Below are 18736 nucleotides of genomic sequence, written 5' to 3'. Positions count from 1 at the left end.
CCGACAATGAGCTGCCAAAATCCACTGGTTACAACAGAACCTCCCATGCATCTTTATGTTGTTTTAAACTGAGACATCACATTTCGAGCTATAAAAAATCTAGGGGGCACTTTGGATCACTAAACTACGATGACCTCTATCTCGCGGTGGTCCGAAGTCCTCCACTAAGGCACCTCTTTCTCTCGGTTTTCACTCCCACCTTCGCGATGACGCGATAGCGTATAAGCTACCAGCCAACATATAAGGCCCCGCTTTAACCGAGCCGTATGAATGTGCCTGCGTGGCTTAGGGATAACGTGAATGCAAGGGTCTTGGCAGGCTGATTCTGATATCAGCCTCCTATATGAGAGGAGGGGCCTTAGTTGCCAGCTCCTGCCAGACGTAATGTCAGGAAGCGCAACGTCCAGTTAGTGCTCGGCCATATGTCAGCTGCCAGCCGCCTCCCTCCCAAGTAACGAAAGCATTACTAACGGACGGACGGACAAACGGACGGACACGATCCGCGAGCATAAACCATTAAAGGCTATCGCCTTAAAATATTCACAGACGGTCAGTCATATTCACGGGACATATACTCGTGAGCATTGCTTTTCTTTAGCGTTATTATATTACGTCCCATGTAAAGAAATGACACAGACATAAATGATCGTTTCTGCATTACTTGTGCCGCAGCACAAGGGATGCAAGTGTCACTCTTTTATGCATTTTACCCCTTTCACTCCTATCAACTGAGCTGGTATTTATCACGCGGGATGCGTCACGACGTTTTTCTCGTTCCCGGAGATCTTGAAATCTAATTCTAAAGAAATAAATTGCGCTTTCATTTATTTCAATTTTATTACAATCATTATAGTTTGTATCGCGTGACGTAAGAATACAGGACGGAGAAAAAAAAATTGATATCCGCGACTGCAGTAGACTTTCAAACAAGCTCAATGTGGCCGGCTGAGCGCACAAAACGTTAAGAGCATACTCATTTCACTTTGGGGTGAAAAATTTTTTGTAACGTAGTGTCGAGATCACTATTCTTTCCGAAAAAAAAAAATAAAATCAATTTTGGGATGTTTCCAAAATGTTTTCAAAAATATTCTATGCTCTCGTACTAAGGTAACAGCGCATAGCGTACTCTTAGAGCCTTCTCTGAAAATCTAGTTTTTAGTCATGCGGCACAGCGGCAACTCCTTTGAGAAGGGACTCCATTATGCTTCTTTGCGGGAAGGTAGTTCGAGGGAGTTGCATGTTTCTCCTGTGACAGAGTTGTTAGACCTTATGAGATGTCTTGTAGCCGTAGATGTTTCTTTCAGGTGAAGGTTTAGAAACTGAATAGGACCATCATACCCTTGGGGTTGGAGGATCGTATATACTCATGTACTACGTGGGAGAGACATGCTCGTGATTTCTCGAGGCTACGAGACTTCAAACGGGGATGCACAGGGTACCAGTATGCTTGACCCCATCTCATTCTTCTATATGAAAGGAGCCGCCAGAGTTGGCAGCTAATCAATGCCGTCAACCAACGCCCGGCGATGTCACTTGGCAGCTACCATCTGTCAGGGGCGTGTTCGGGATCTTCTGGTGCTTCAAATTATAAAATGTTGAAGCCGATAACACCGGACAATTTCTTTTTTCTGACATGGGGGTAATAACCGCCACAACTTCAAAAAGAAAATAGATCTATACAAAATTACTGCATGTATACGGGGGCTGCACGAAGCCCTTCCTATCCAGTGATTCCGAGACCGTCAGGCTGCACATCGGCCGGACTTTGCTAACCGTCCCTCAAACTGCCATCCTCTGGAAGGCAGCGGGAAGGCGGCGGGAAGCACAGCAACCCCAAAGGCGGGGGGTTTCAAGCCCGACATGGAGCGCTATAAGCATATACTCGCCAGGAACCTCACCGCCTCCCATATCCACGGAGGCAAGCAGCCTTAACCCCTCGCCCATGAATCTGGTGACTTTACTAAGCTTTGAGGGACCTTATATACGAGCAAGGTCATGGGATGTTGTCGCGTTTCGGGCTACTTAAAAAACAAAACCTCTCGGGGAAAACCTTTAGGCTCCGCCTTCAGGGTTATTCGACGTGATTGCATTAATCGACCCCTTCAGCAGCATTGAGTCATCTTTGCGTATCACTCCGCAGGCACGGAGTATTTTTATTTTTCTTTTACCCCAAAACACACAAGGCCTCCCTTTAAAAAGCGAAGGTGTCGCGATGGACGAGGCGTATACAAAATAGCATGCCTAAATCGCAAATCGAAGGCGCGAACCACTTACTGGTCACAGGTTCGATTCCCGCCTCACCGCACTTTGCTTTCAGCGAATGCAAGTCACTAATGTTCTATTGAAGTTTAAGTCATGTTTCTACCTCATGGTGACAATAACTATGTTGCTTTAATCAATTTTAATTCCTGTGGTGACGCCACCACATACTTGAAGAGCGTTTCTCAACAGGCTGCCAATATGACCGAGTACATGCAGAACTGGTAAAACCCCTGTTAAGCTTACATTTTCATTTAGTAACGGCTCAGAACCAGCTGGCCAATCAGTGGCTGGCAGTGTCACTTTATACTGCAACTGCATTTTCGTGGTTTTTAGAGGTTGCGAAGCTTCAAATGGTCGATGTTGACGCAGCTGACATTCGCGGAAAACATTTCAGCAAGGGGACGCTAGAGCTCTCGCAACTAGAGCGTGCTACGGGCTTGCTTTGTATATAAGGTCACCCAAGGCCAAGTATTCGTTGAAAAGAGCGCTTAAAATATATGTTTTAGAGAATTTACAGGGTCACAGCGGAGCATCAGAACAAAGCGACCAGCGTGGCAGGCTTCTCGAACCGAACAGCCCGTGCAGTGCATGCGACAGTGCACGCGTCGTTCAGCTTTAGTTTCTTCTTTATCCGGCTGTAAACGCCGATCTTAGCGCCTCCGCTTTACAGCTACAGTTTCTATTCAGTACCATAGTCCTTACACATCCTTTCTGGCTATCTGGAGTAGCTTGTGCACAACAGAGAGAGAGAGAGTAGAACACTCAGGAATTTTCTGAGCTCCGCATCCCACTGGTTGTGGTAATTTTTACGATAAACGATTTGCCAATATGCAAATAAAAAGGAGGCCGTGAAGGATACACGCACGAGGCAGCTAACGTTTTATAGTCCAGAGAACGTATATATTGTAACAATTTATTTGAATTGAATGCCCATTTTCCATTTCATTTGGTGCCACGGTAGCATGACGCGAGCATCAAACGAAAACGGGTTATTAGTCGCACAGGAGGAGGAAGATGAGGAGGAAAGGCAGGGAGGTTAATCCGTAAAAGAAACCAGTTTGCTACCCTGCACTGGGCGAAAGGGATGAGTGGATATAAAAGTTGTAAGAGAAGGATGGGTGAAGTTAGTACAGTCACATCACAGACATGTCAAATCACGTCACGGTCATATCACAACATAACAGCAAAATCATAGTCTTTCGATTAGGCCTGTGCCTTTCGTACAAATCACAAGTTAGCGACCCGGGTCCCGCTAACGAAAGTAGCGAGTGACTAGTCACAGAAATCACAAGTTAGCTGGTCCCGCCGTCGAAGATAGCCATCATCACTTGTCGCGCGCATCGGCTGACCGCTATGAGCCGCGGTCTCTTACAAACGCTTGAAGCCGCGGCTTCGTCATCAAACAATATATGGGCCAATGCCAAAAGCAGAAATGAATCCGAAATGGAAAACGTTCACTTTATCCTTGCAGATATGGCCCCAGATCACTTCTTTCTGAGCATATATTTGCCATAAAGCGAGGACCTGGCGATTAATTACTGAGTTCGTGGTAAACTATGGGATCCCTACACCAAGAAAGACATAGATAAACTGGAACGTATATAGAGAAAGGCCATAAGATTTATATTTTGCAAATACAAAAGACTAGATTCTCCATCTTTCCTTATGCAAGAGCATCAGATTCCCAGGTTAGACATACGCAGGAAAATAAGTCGACTTCTATTTCTTCATAAATGTCTGTCAGAAAAAAATCCCCTAAACCTTCCGAAATGCGTTCAGAAAGCTAAGAACAAGACATACTACACTGCACACGCTAGCTCCAATTTTCGCAAAAACATACTCTTATAAGAACAGTTTTTTCCCTAAAACTGTGAACGATTGGAATGAACCGCCACCAAGTGTTTATGCATCAAACGACCCCCTAAAAGAACTGGAATGTCTTTTAGGAACAAAGGCTCCTTAAGTTGAACTGTGTTTTTGAATTTTACCCATTTCATTGCAGTGACCAGAGTTGAACTTTTGTCCTTAGTTTTTTTGTCCTTTTTGCTCTGTATTGCTTTATATTCCAATATTTTTGTAGTATTGCCCCTCCTGCTTGGGCCAACATATTGGCCTGCAGTATGATTAAATAAATAAATAAAATAACGTACTATTTACTGGGAGCAAAAGTTTGCGGTGAGCGAGTGTAGGAAAAAAAAAGCATTATTTTGGCGCTTTCGCATGATCAGTCGCCTGAAATGGAGCAAGCTTGAGGGGACGTGCACGCTCTCTAGTAGCAATATCCCGCGACTGAATTGAGGTGCACAGCTGGAATGATTTAGTTTTCCGAGGATCAAGCGTCCCGTAGACTTCTGCTGCAAAATCCACGTATTTAATAATGTATGCAAAACATTCTATACAGCAACACTCTCCTCTTTCAAACTATTTGATGGTTGGTATGTGGGCTTTAACATCCCAAAGCGACTCAGGCTATGAGAGACGCCGTAGTGGAGGGCTCCGGACATTTCGACCACGTGGCGTTTTTTAACGTGCACTGACATCGCAGATCACACGGGCGCCTTGCTTTCTGCCTCCATCGAAAAGCGGCCGTCGCGGCCGGGATTCGATCCCGCTTCTTAGAGCACAGTAGTCGAGCGCCGTAACCCCTGCACCACCAAGGCAGGGCGCAAACTATTTGGGGTGTATGCTTATATGCGCGCGTACTTTAGACTATACAGCCAAGGAACTACTGTGCTTTTCTTCAAGGAGCCTGAAATCGCTGCATCCAACCTAACTCGTAGGGGTTCAAATTTTACAGTGCATCAATAAATATTAGGAAACGATAGGCGATGCAAACCAATTAAATCTGTTTACTACACTCTTAATCTGGTTCCACATACTAAGTGGAAATTTAAAAAAAAAAAATGTCCCACTTATAAGCGGAACATTTTTTTAAAGTTCCACTTATAACTGGAACCTATGTGGAACTAGATTAAGAGTGTACTGTCGCATTTCATAAAGTTGCGCCAGTCGCATATGAATTGCTGGCGCCTATATATACTCCACGTGCTGTGTTGTTTCTCTGCATTGACGGTTTCGACTGTTTCCTTAATTATGCATATTTTTGCTCTTCCTTGACGAGGTGCCGACAGATTTGGCCACACCTCGTCTTACCTTTTTCAATGGTTTTGATGTTTATAGTGCCATTTATATTTAGCTTCCAATTATGCATTCATGTTTAAATTCTTACTATTATATAGGTCTCATAAATGGAGATTTTATGCCGGCAAATATGCGCGGGAGTTTAGGAAAGGGGGGGGGGGGGCATCATGTGTGCAACATGTAGTGTGCATGTGTGCATGCATGTTGCACACATGATGTGTGCATACCTGCATACAGGTAGGCGCCCGTTTACGCTACCCCAGAGTGATGTAGAATCGAGGCTTATCGCGCCGAGCACAGCCGGGCAACACCCCTCAAGTAGTCACCGCTCACAGCGGTAAAGTCGTTCAATGGGAGTGGAGGATCAAATTTTCAATTTTCTGTAACGAACGTGCCAAAGATGGTGAAGTGAAAACTGGCACCCATTCAAATCGTAAATTATTTCATCTCCTTGGGTGTCCGTATCAGCGCATCGTGCGGCTGTACGCTGCTTTCAAAGCCTCAATGATACATTTTTCATTTATTCATTTCATAAAGGGCTGTTCAAGAAACAAATACGAGGGCCTTAGATGTTTTAAGGGTAGCTGTACTTGCGAGCGAGCAATCAAAAACAGGTATACCCTCACCGGATCAATGTACTAAATCTACCGGACAAAACTCGGGGGCGTGCGTTTAAAATACGTATATCTCATGGCTGTCAAGCTTGGTATGATTCTACACGACTTATCATGAAGGGTTTCAAATCCTCAAATCGAAGCTTCAGACAATTGCAGCGCATTTGCAGTAAGCGAAACCGACACCTAGATAATTTGGTTACACAGCGAAAGAACATTACTGACATGGAAGGTTGAAGGGACGAACAGCCAGTCCGCCTTGTCGATGTCACAAGTGTATCACATGACAAGTGCGGGACATCTCACATCGATCGTACGAACTTCTATTTGGGTATGCAGTGCATACACAGACGTATACATCCGAGGATGGCCGGGCCAAATGGCTACCTGCACTCCAAAGACTGCGTACGGTTGCTGAAGCTGACCGCGATTAGCTATCGCCTCCCTGCTTCCCAATTGGTCGCCGCCTTCAACGAATCTTGTTCTGAGAGGACGATATATAGACGAGATGTGGACGGTTTGAGCAGACGGCCGCTCAATCGTCCCGTCCACATCTCGCCTATCGTCTTGTCATCCTTGTTCCTTTCCCCTCCGTAAAAAATGTAGGACAAACTGACCCTAAACTCCCTCTTATTGAACTTCAGTGAAGCTGCACGCCACGCGTGGCGAGAACTCTTGCTTCTGGGAACAATCGTTACCTCATGGTCAAACACGTGGATACAACTTCGAGATGCATGCAGTGATATATTCATTGCAAGCGAACATTTGATGGAGAGGATGAGTTTGGGTCTGAAGGCTGAAATGCCAGATTGGAGACGCACACGATGCAGGTATCGCGTACATGCTTATATATTTAGAATGTTGAATTGATGTTTTGTCTATTCAAAGCCAAATAAAGGCGTTAATCCATTTCAAAACACTGTTACGCCTCAAAAGATGGCCGGCGTGTATAAGCGTCACTATATGCTGTAAACTTGTTTTTGTTTCGTTGATGCCGCAGCACCATAATTTTTCACCGGTAAAGGAATGGATCTATACGGAGAGAATTACGGGCGCTCTGTGAATCTTTATAGAAGGCGACGCACAATTCGCTAGTCCTTTTACGCAGAACACACCTGTCCTCCGCCTCTTGAATCCATCTGGTCCATATAGAAATCAGCCTTCATACGGAAATGAATACATATGCGGAAGAAGTCACAATATATGCATAGCACAGACAAGCAGCGCTCAGGGTATAAATGATTTCACGCAGTGACACTCACGTGAAGTCGACGCTGCACCGACTTGATGGCTGCTGGTACGTCGGTGAAGTCCCGAAGGGCGGAAATTCCAAGTCCTTCTATAGATGGCCGGTTATTACGACCGGGTTAAGCGAGCGGCTGTATACCACGTGTCAACACTACCGCTTCACTAATCCAGCTCCGCTGAGCAGTTCTATGGCCATCGTCGAAAGAGACAAAAAGAAAAAAGCAGGCGTTTGAAATTCACAATAAGTACGTCGCACGACAGAAGCGAAGGGTTAGGCGAACACCCACTGACATCGAAGAAGTTCCGTAATAATCCAGACAGCGAGCGAACACGTTCCACTTGATGCTCTCCGAAGCTCGCGTACTGGGTGAAAGCTGATTTAAGTGCCTGTCCAGTTTTACAGCGTTCCACATTCGCTTTAAGTGACAGCTCGTCCTACGTGCACGTTACGTCACTTTCCCGAGCGGACACGTAAATAGCGAAAGTGCGAGACCAACAACGAATATAACACACAGGATACGAATCCACTAATCACGTAGACGCAGGATTCCGGGACTGGCGCATAATCAGCAGATGAGTGCTTGTCGAGGGCTATGCAAGACGTTGTTACAGACACAGGTGCTTGGATGAAGAGACTGGTGGCGAGGGGGTGCGAGTACTCTCGGTGGCAACAACGGCGAAAGAATAAAGGAAAAAAGATCACTGCTATTTTGCTAGACAGGGGAGAGAAGTGCGATGTTGGTGTGTATATACAGGGGACGGCGTACAACAAGAGGGTCTAAACACGTGCGGCACACTGTGTCACGTATACTACTGCGACCCTCACAACACACAAGCACACGCTAGCGACAAACGCAAGGTACATACAACCACTAACACTCCCGGAGGCGAAGAGGATAGCACTCTCCGCTCAGCACGCGCACTCTTTCCTCCCCGCCGGAATCACAAAGGACGCAACGCACCGGACGGCGTGGCGACCGACGGTCCTTGTGCGTGCGTTTGTGTGTGTTTGTACACGGTATATATCGAGCTACAGCTCTGCAGCTCCTGCTTCTGGTGTCGGTGGAGGGAGCGAACGGCGCTCGCAAATCACGCTTCCGTCGCTGTTTCCCCTCCTCCGATCATTGTAGGGCGGCGGCGGAGCTCCAAGAGAACGCCTCGTCCTCTCCCCCTATGGTCCGGGGTCCACTGAGAGAGAAGTCCTGGAAGGCTGCTGCGGAAGAGCGAAGTGTTGCCGCACACAAACAGCCCAGGCCTTCGGTCGAAGGGGTGTGCGTGGTGAAGACGTTTCGGACACAGCTGTATTCCTTCTCGCCCTCTCCCCTTGCCCCGTGTGACACGAACGACGGACCTTCACGACGAGCAGGAGAGTAAACGGACCGCCAAGTCCGATTGCTTCTTGTCGAATCACGGTGGGCTTTGAGAGGAGGATGTGGAGGAGGAAATGAGGCTTTTTTTCCGGAGACGGTTGCTCCGACGGCGTCAGTCTACAAGGTGCCGGCGACGCGGTGGAGGCGTAGTTGGTGCGGTGCGCCTGTCATGAAGGTGGCAGCGCTAGGCGAAGTGACCGTTGAGGCAGCCGTGGAGGCAGGACTGCGACAATAACGGACTGCTCGGTTCCGCGATGAAAATCCAAGTCCGTCACGATAACAATCGTTACGGGCACACAAGCGGAGGAGCAGCGTCGTCGATGCCGTCATGCAGAGCACGGGAGCGCGCGCGCGGAACCGGCGTCGGTGGTGTCGTAGCACGCGGCGCTGCGCTAAACGTCTGGGGCCGTCGAAAACGCCGGCGCTTGAGAGCGAACGCCGAGAGCGGTTGCGGCGGCGGCGGCTTGCTCGTCGTCGTCGCTGGCTGCACGAGCTCGCGATATTAAAACGCGCACGCGACGGCTTTGCGGAAAAATTTTTCTCCCTCCTCGCGGGTGAGGAGGTGACGTTATAAATACGGGACCACGTGGCTCTTGGCGAAAAACGCCGCCGCCACCACCTCCGGCGCCGGTTGCTGCTGCGGCGCGCGCGTAGCGTGGCGTCGTGGTCGAGAGAGGAGGCGAGGGCTAAAGGGGGAGACGGAACGGCAAAGTGAAATAGCTATGACTGGAGTGGGGGGAGGGGGGTGTTCTCAGGTGAAGGGGGGGCGGTCGCCCCGGGAGGGCCGGCTCTGGGGGAAGCAGCAAAGGCGGGGTTTGGCGCGGGGGCAGCTGTCCGTCGCCGCCGTCTCGGAGCTACGACGCATGCGTCGAGTGCGCTACGGTGCCGACGACGCTGGCCGCGTTTCGTGACGTCACGGGCGTCGCGAGCGCCGAGTTTCTTGCTCCGCGCGCGCCGCGCTCCCTCAGTGCGCGCGGAGAATTCCGGGCGACGCTGGAGCGGCGCTTCGCTGCCTTAGCGAGGGGGTAAGAGAGCGACGTACGAAGGAAAAAATAATAATAATAAAAAGAGCGCTCTCCGTTTTTCGTCGGCGCGCTGCGGAAAACGGGTGTTTTTCTCCGGTTTCTAGTTTTCGCGAGGCACCGCGAACCGCCAGAGCGGGGCGTTTCTTGCTCGGACGGGAGGCGGGATTTAAGTCCAGGCGCCGTGCTTCGCGAGCGCTCTAGTTTTTAGTTTCGCCGCGGCAGCTTCGTCCGCTGTTCTCTCCGCGTTTACTCTTCTTTTTTTTTTTTTTTTCTTTTTCTACTTCTATTTCCCTCCGCCGTGATCTCCTTGCGAACCAGTGCCGTCGCACTTTTGGAAGAATTCGGGGCGGGGGCGGATTCCTGCGCATTTTCCTCCAACCGGGAGACGACGACGCCACCCCCTTCCTTTCTCCCGTGTTCCAATTTTCTTCGCTTCCTTCGGCTTTCTAAAACGCTCGAGAGTACCGCACTCGCTCTGTGCGTCTTTTTTTTTTCCTATGTTACCCTGATCATTTCTGCTTCTTCCTTTACATTGATTTCGCTAGGTTTGATTTTGAGCTGCGATTTATGGCGGGAATAAAAGGGAAATGTACGCATGCTCTGAATTTCGCGTTAGTGCGAACTCGCTTAATCGTAACTTCCGGTTTATTCGAAATGTCGCTTTCGTCTCGTCATCATGTATAGTACATTACTAAGAGGCTTCCCTTACTTCGTATCCTGCGCCATTCGGAGGGTTTTCTGGGTCCCTTCCGAGTTCGTTTCATAGGAAGCAGGCTGCGTTTTCAAAGTTATAGCTGCTTGATCAGTTCTATATCTGTAATAGTGCCCGTGTCGTCATTAGCATAAATCGCATGCATGATCACGCATAGCACAACACTCGTGTGACGTACGTTCACGTGCGTATGAAGACGGGCTATTCATATAGTATATGCAAGCTTAGAAAAAGTAGAACAGTTTGAAGAGTAGTATAAACGAAGAGCATCAATGTACACCTTCAGTACAATACGAGGATTTGTATGAGCAATTCATGAGAATGCATTTCTGAGCGATTATTTCAAGTGCTGCGCGTTTGTACCTACTATTTCTTTTTCTTCTCGGAAGCTTATGCTAAGAACTCGTCCAGCTCGACCATTCCATGCATACAGCACGCCTCTTTTGGACAAGGTCTAGATCTGCGCTGCTGACGAAGTCTGTGTGTCAGGCGTTTACTTTCATATTGCTTCCCTGTCAGTCAAACGCATTTATTTCTCGGCCACCCCCACTCCTCGTCTCCGCTCATAACAATTAGCGATTAGAGATTCGCAGCTGCTGTTTCTACGCTTGCAGCCCGAAGTCCGCGATGCAAACGTCTAAGGAAAGCCTTTTTTTTTTTGGGGGGGGGGGGGGGGGCGCACGCTTTTAGCCGCGTCATTGTCACTCCGATAAAGCGCCGAGCATTTAGTCGGAACGTGACACCTCGCAATAGAAAAGCAAAGGACCTCCTCGCGTCACTTGCGAACGGCACTTGCTTGCTTTTCAGTTGGACGTGGAATGTTGTAGATGCTGTGTGCAAGTATCGTTTCCCACTCCGCTTGTTTTTCTTGCAGCAATAATTTACGGTGAGCAGCAGACTGGTGGGCTAGTCAACGTTTGTGAAGAAACAAACTCGACAGGGAACACAATAGAAGGAACCGCATAAACTAAGGGAACTGCAGAGTGATGGCAGCCGTTCTCTCTCTTGGAATACGCCATTTTGTTTCCCAAGGTTTGCATAACCCTCCAGTATGAACACGAAGCCGATATATTTCTGCCAGGAATTGGAGTTTTCTGCTTGCCAGCTCGGTTAAAAGTTCATCATAGCGTTTTCGATAGAAAATTCAGCCTTTCTTGTCGATGCTGCAGCGCCGCAAAAGTTATCGTGCGAAACAAAATGGCGTCATTATGCGATGAAGCCGAATACTGAAGCACCGGGTCTATTTATTCTCTTAGCACATACGCTGAAACCGATGAAGTATAGCTGCCTCTCCAGAATTCAGCCCATCGGAATCAGTAATTGGTTATTTCGTGGCTATAGTTGATTGAATTTAGTAACTTTAGTACGGTGAGCGAGAGTTTGCTTCGTAAACCGGTTATTGTATCTTAGAGGCCCTATCGTGGGGATTAGCCATCTCGTCAGCTGGACAGCTAGGTATACTGACAGCGCAATGCAGCTTTTTCTCCGCTATATACATATTCCCCGAGTACTTCGTCTGGCCACCGCCCCTGTCGTAACAAGCTGAAGCTTACATCCGAATGGAGGCACTCTTAGGGCTCCCAACCTTCGTCTGAGCAGAAAGTTAGCCACAAGCTCTTCACACACTTAGCCAAAGACTTGAGCTGACCACAGGTCTCTGTGTGCGTCCTGCGTTCCCATATAGTAAGAGCGACAACGACCCCCTTGTGGGCGTTTTTTTATTCCATTTCTCTCCTTTATTTCGCTATTTTCATTTCTCTGCTCGCATGTGTAACAAGCGGGTATTGCCTATATATAGTTAACTGCACTGCATTCCATTGCTCTTCTTTTTTGATGTTCGATTTTTGTGGGAATTAAGCTTCGTAAGAGGCGAAATTGAAGACTTCTGGTCGGCTTCGTCAAAACATACATGCTTATCAGTGATATAGTGACAATGTCTGCACTTATGAATGCCTCATATTCGGCGTTCAATCAAATGACGTCCGTGATCACATGATTGCAAACAAGACAGCGCTGTGATCACCTGATAGCATTGTGCCAGCTGAGACCATTGTAATTTAAGAGGACCCAAAGCAGTCATGCGTGAAGTTCTGGGGGAGGTGGGCGGGAGGTATAGCGCGACAACTTTTTCTCAATATGTACATTTCAATGGCTGTTTTTTTTTTTTTTTTTTTTTTTCATAGAGTAAGTAATCTCCCAACATGGAATGCTACGAAAGCATTTCGACGGTGAAAGAGAGCTCTCAATTTGTACAATCTTGGAGCCTTAATTCCTGAAGAGATGCTTAATCGTGGGTGACCTTGTGGAAAAGAGCAGAAGCTTACTATTAACTGTGTCATACAGTAGAAAATGGCGGCGAGTATGGCACAAGGCCATTTTGTTTTTCTGCGCCGCTGAACGCACTAAACTGGTTGATTTTTTGTAACTGTTTACAAACTGATGTTTCAAAAACAAAGAGAGGTATATACGTGGTCTGTGAGGTTGGATTTGCAGCAAGCGGTATACATATGTACGTAATAGAGCTTCATGACCAAATTATTATTTAGGTAAAGCAACTTTTCAGCTTTTTAATTATTGATTCTGAGTGGCAATATTCTATTACAAAATTGCAAGCCTTCAAAATCGAAGTTGAGCCATGTTTTTTTTTTATGTTTACTCAATCTTTAGTGCAGTTTTAAATATGGAATGCCATAAATGAGCATTGAAAGCTGGTTTAGTTTGCTTTTCCGCATTATGCATAACGACGCCGCTAAGCGGGGTGTAATATCGCCAAAACTATGTCAGTTTCTTCTACATAATTAAATACAAACGACGTTTGCATCTGATCCATAAGTGCTGCGGTAAAGGCCATTTTTCGAACGTACAATGCGTCAAAACGAACTCAACGAGCTTCGATATACGTATTTTTAACGTTCGATATATCGAACCCCAATGTCGGTTAGGAAAATTGAGAAACATTGCTTAAGTTTGATTTCGTTATATAATATTGCCCCGAAACGTGAAGCGACTTTATTAGTTGATTTTATAGGCATCTAATTGCCTCATCACAATCTCATCACGCACATAATATCCGCCTTGCTGTAAAACCCACCTGCAGAGAGTGCATAGACGTTTCTCTAATAGTTTTGAAAATAATTCGTAAGTTGTCAAGTCTCTATATAAGAGCAATCTTCACTTTTCAAGAGCAATCACTTTTTACAGTCAGCTGTCGGTCTCTCCGTCAATACGACAAAGCTTCTGAGCAATTTTGCAGGAATTTTTCATACTTGCAGTGGGAATTCGTTACTCCCTTCGTTCTCTCAAGCCAAGGGAGGAGGAATGAAGTGACGGGTGACACTCGAAAATCTGGTCATGAGCGTTCATCCACAAGCAGCGTTATGTGCGAACGGCATGGGGATACCACGATGTCTACATTGGGGTGTCTAAACGCTCCGGTACTTTTTTAGGATCCGACTTCGAGCTGAGGGGGATTCAAGCCGCTTGAGAGGAAGTGTGCGGCTCGTTGAGGGAATATATAGCCTCGAATTTCGCGCCCTTCGAATTTTGCGCTCCGGTGCGCCACGTAGCGCCATCCCACGGCGAATACCTGAACCGTAGGGGAGCTGCCGGGCTGCTTGCTTCCGCAGTGACTTGAGAAACCTTGTTCGCGGGCTTTGCTTACATTTACAGAGTTCATGCTGATCCACTAGACTCCCCTTCGTCGATCGCTGCATAGGAAAAATTGGTAAGTGCCATTATATCTATCTTTATTTTCTTCTGCCTCTTCGATCGTCATCACCACTTGAGCTGAGATGAAATCGCCGTTATTTTTTTATTTCTCGAAGATTGTCCGAGCTCCAAGAACGTTTAAGAAGGGTGACACTGGCGCAGCGAGACAGGGAGAGATGAATAACGTAGGACCAAGCTTAGAGCCAACGTTTTTGTCGTGTCACTTTGCTTCGTCATCGTCCACACAGGTTCATCCATTGATTTAAATCTGAATGCAGTAAAACTAGCGCAGTTCTCAGCGCAACTTGTTTTTGACGATGCGTGTAATGCTAGCCATGTGGCAACCTTGACATTGTGTGACGTCCGAACCGCATCTCTTATGATTAACGAAAAATCAGCGATTGGTTGGTTGGTTGGTTGGTTCACAGGAAGGGAAAGGCGCAGTATCTGTCGCACTTGCTCCGTGGACACCTAAACCGCGCCGTAAGGAATGGGGTGAGGGTGGAAGTGAAAGTGGAAAGAGAGAAAGGGGAGCCGTAGTGGAGGGCTACGGAGTAATTTCGACCACCTGGGGATCTTTAACGTGCGCTGACATCGCACAGCATATCGGGCTCTGTTTGATCCATGCCTTTTCGCCGGTCAGTGTTTTTTTTTTTTTCTTTTTCCATTTTGAATGTAAGCAAACTGTAGTAACCAATTGTATAACGTTATATTGAGATAAAAGAACGCTTCGAAGAGCTGCTTTCGCGTTGTGGTGGTCGTTATGAGGTCGATTCGTAGTGAGCCTAATGGGCACGTAATGAACCTCTAGTTATATTTTGTTATTCGCTATTGACCGGTTCCTCTCTAACCAACCTGTAGATATGGCAGACTGTATATGAAGTGAACAACAACAACAACAACAACAACAACAACAACAACAACAACAACAACAACAACAACAACAACAACAACAACAACAACAACAACAAAGATCTCTGCCCTTCAAATCTCCTACCTCTTCACCGATTACCCCTTTACCTCTTCATTTACCCCTTTTTGGCGGATTGTCAGTGATTAGACTTTCGACATTTTGCACTTTTTTCTCGAAGCGTGTAGAACTGTTTTTGCGAAGTCAATGATTCCGGGTGCACTTAAATCGCTGGTAGTGAGAATGACAAGGCCATTCGGTGCGTCGAAAAAGAAGCTATTAAAAAAAATTCATGACATGAAGTTAAGTGGAGAAAGGAGTGGGTTAAATGGAGAAATATGGGAGAGGCCTTCGCCCTGCAGTGGGTATAGTCCGGCTGATGATGATGATGATGACGACATGAAGTTGGGCGTCGCGAAGTTTTACGATGAGCATAAGAAATGCTGCTGTGGCTGTAATGTTATCCATATACAGCACGGGGAAACATTTTACTAATTTAGGAGCACTGCGACGTTTGGTTGCGGAAACAACATGGGATGGAAAATAAAATTTTATTGGGTCCTAAACTCACGGTTTTTACGAACATGGCTGAAATTCCTCGAGCATGAAGGTATTGTTTGGCGTGTATTTCTGAAGTCCTTTTTTCTAGAGACAATTCATGTTATTTTTGCGAAATGCATGGGCTGCAAGTACAGAATTTCAGATTCTTCTTTTGGTAGTGGAACGTAAAGTGCTTCTTGCAAGTTTACCGTCCAAATTGTTAAGGATCATAAAACGTCATAACCTCGAAAGTGTGCTAGCTAACGTGTGTGATTGAAAAGAAAACATAAAAGATTTTATGAGTGCTGCCGAAATGTAAGAAATTGGTGTTTTGTAACTCAGAGGAAAAGAAAGCACTAGCCCCCTGTGTGCTGTTCCCACTCGAACGGAAGTTCACACGCGTGTTCTTGTGTGTCGGTGTTGCGGCGTTTTCTGGTGTGATATCGTGCCTGGCTGTCTCACCAGAATGGGGTGTCAGACGCGGGTTCTTATGTGAGACGCTGTTATGTGATCTGGTATAGACCTTATCTTGTATTCCCTGACGTGACCCAGTCGGTTGGCATCAGCACTGGTGTGGCTTAGCTTAGTGCTTTCTGGTGCGGCTGGTATACCGTCCTGGGGATGCAAAATGCGACCCTAAAGAAGTACCGCCCCGCCGTGGTAGTGCAGTAGTTATGCCGCTCGACTGCCCCGCCGGGGCGGTGCAGTGGTTACGGCGCTCGACTACTGTTCCCAGGACGCGGTATTGAATCCAGGCCTCGGCGGCTGCTTTTCGTTGGAGGCGTAAAGCAAGGCGCCCGTGTGCTGTGCGATGTCAGTACACGAAGAATCCCAGGGAAATTTCCGGAGTCCTCCACTACGGCGTCTCTCATAGCCTGAGTCGCTTTGGGCCGTTAAACCCCACAAACCAAACCAAACCATGCCGCTCGACTAGTGTGCCTAAGGACGCAGGATTGAGTCCCGGCCGCGGTGACCGCTTTTTGATGAAGGCGAAAAGCTAGACGCCAGTGGGATGTGTGATGTCAGTGCACGTTAATACCCCCGTGTGATTCGAAATTTCCAGAGCCCTCCACTAGGCGTCTATCATAGCCTCAGTCGCTTTGGGACGTCAAACCCCCTAGACCAAAGCAAACCTAAGGTACCAGAAAGAGATTTGTAACCCAAGATATTTTTATAGGGATACTACATGTTTGTATATATTTAAGAGCATGTACATAACCATAAAATTTGTGTACTTACCCAATATGAAAAGCAAGCGCGTACTTAATTAAAGAATGCTCACAGCTGCACAGAGGTACTTCGCTTTATTGGTGGATGTTCTTAGAAGCTGAATAACAATGGAGGCCCCTTGCCTTAGAGCGCGTAATTCTTTCTGACAGCAGGGTTGACTGCAGCCGTGTATAGTCGTATAGCTCATGAGGAACGATATGAAGAAAATGACACGTTCACAGTGGAATATACACCGTTATAATTTACGACAGTGGCCTTTTGGCCAATTTTGCGCAGCTAGTTGAAATTGTTCAAAAAATAATAATTCGGTGGAATTTGAGGAATCCCGCAAAGACAGTTCCTGCTTAAACGCGCTTAGGACGCACCTTTATAACAACTATGGGATCTGCCCGCCCATTGCACTGTAGTCACTTTCTGGCGGTTATTTATCGATGTGACGCTTTCGGGACAGTCTCTTCTCGTATATTCCTCATGCTCATCTTTAGTTCCGTTATTATTTTTTTTTTTGAAAACGCACTTCATATGAATCAACAAACACATTAGTGTAGAGTATACGATAGAATAGAATGGAATAAATGCAACACAATACCCCGCAGCACCTACAGCAATACAATATACACACTACACCACACTACACTACACCACACCACACTACACTACACTGCACTACACTACACTACACTACACTACACTACACTACACTACACTACACTACACTACACTACACTACACTACACTACACTACACTACACTACACTACACTACACTACACTACACTACACTACACTACACTACACTGCACGACACAATACACTACAGTACAGTCGCGAAGGTCTAGCTCAGACTGCCTTTTGATTTTCTCGCTCTCATTACCGTCATCTTTGGGTATTCAGTGGCGTACTTACTCATGAAGCAGCACGGTATGAACGATAGGGAGGCAGGTGCTGCTTGAAAAAGAAAGTCAAGGAGCCGATAGAAATTCCTTGCTTCAGTGATCGAGGTGGGGACTGAAAGAGAAATGTTCGCCTTCGTAATCGCATTACTTCTTGGCTAGAGTCATTAGGCCCCTTCAGGTGAGGGATCAAGTTCAGAGTACGGTGAAAGAAATTATGAATGAGGTAAGAGCGAGGGAAAGGTTGGTTTCTTTTATTTCTAAAATATTTAAACTTTAGCTTGGGGCTGTAGTCATAAGAGCATATTATGACAAAACGGCTTTTTGGTTACTGGACTCGTAACAGCTTATGGTACTCGTGTTACGAAGCACTTAACCATTGGAAGAATTTTCACTGTATTGTCCTGGGCAGCTAAAATGTGACGCAAATTCTTAAAATGCGAATATGCGGAAATCCACAATGAACACATTAGTCCCCATAAAAAGGCTGATGTTGACCGAGACAATCGTTGAGGGCCCAGATCGCGAGAGTAAAAATTTGTACTGTCTTGTCGTCCTATGGTACCGAGAGGTTTTTTGAAGTGCTGGTATTTCTCTGTAGTGCTTTAGTATTTTTCTATAGTCCTGTCGCTAGAAAGGAAGCAGCGCAAGACTGCAGAAAATGCTTTTGTTACTTAAAAAATAAATATGTTACTGCTAGTTTGTCGTAAAAAATGCTAATAAAAACTGTTGTGATGAATATTTGCTGAATTGTTTTTCGAAATGCATTCTTCATTTTTTTTTTTTCGCTGCATACCTTCCGTGGGAAGTTTTTGTTTTATCCTCCGTTAATATGGACTTTGAGAAACAAAATTGATTGGTAAAAAAAAAAAATACTTTCTTTTTAAATTTCGTTATCCAAGAAGTAAGAATGTCGCGCGAGGCGAGCAATCGTGACAAATATCGCGGTGTCTACGTCACGACTGAAGTTTCCTTGGGTTGTTCATATAAGCTGCATAGGTGCAAATACTAGTCGAACATTATATTATTTTCGGCGTAACGTTTTTAGTGAGTTCAACGGAGAGAATCATCCAATTTAATGAAT

The 18736-nt window shown here is 46.4% G+C and overlaps 1 protein-coding gene across 2 annotated transcripts in view; it reads left to right on the top strand.

Annotated features, from left to right (window-relative positions):
• The window catches only part of LOC146181784 (uncharacterized), a 397304-nt gene that overhangs the window by 193937 nt on the left and 184631 nt on the right, over window positions 1-18736 (top strand). Inside the window, exon 1 of one of the 2 annotated variants that reach the window (XM_084576790.1) lies at window positions 14039-14096. The exons of the other annotated variant lie outside the window; for it this stretch is intronic. The gene's annotated coding sequence lies outside the window, so the exon portion shown is untranslated. Of the gene's footprint in view, window positions 1-14038; window positions 14097-18736 lie in introns of those variants that run through there. 2 annotated transcript variants of the gene reach the window in all.

The sequence above is a fragment of the Amblyomma maculatum genome, chromosome 8, assembly GCF_055883805.1.
Source record: "Amblyomma maculatum isolate TAMU_Amacu chromosome 8, ASM5588380v1, whole genome shotgun sequence".
NCBI lineage: Eukaryota > Metazoa > Arthropoda > Arachnida > Ixodida > Ixodidae > Amblyomma > Amblyomma maculatum.
Note: the sequence above shows the minus strand (reverse complement) of the source record. Positions and strands in the feature narration are given on the sequence as shown.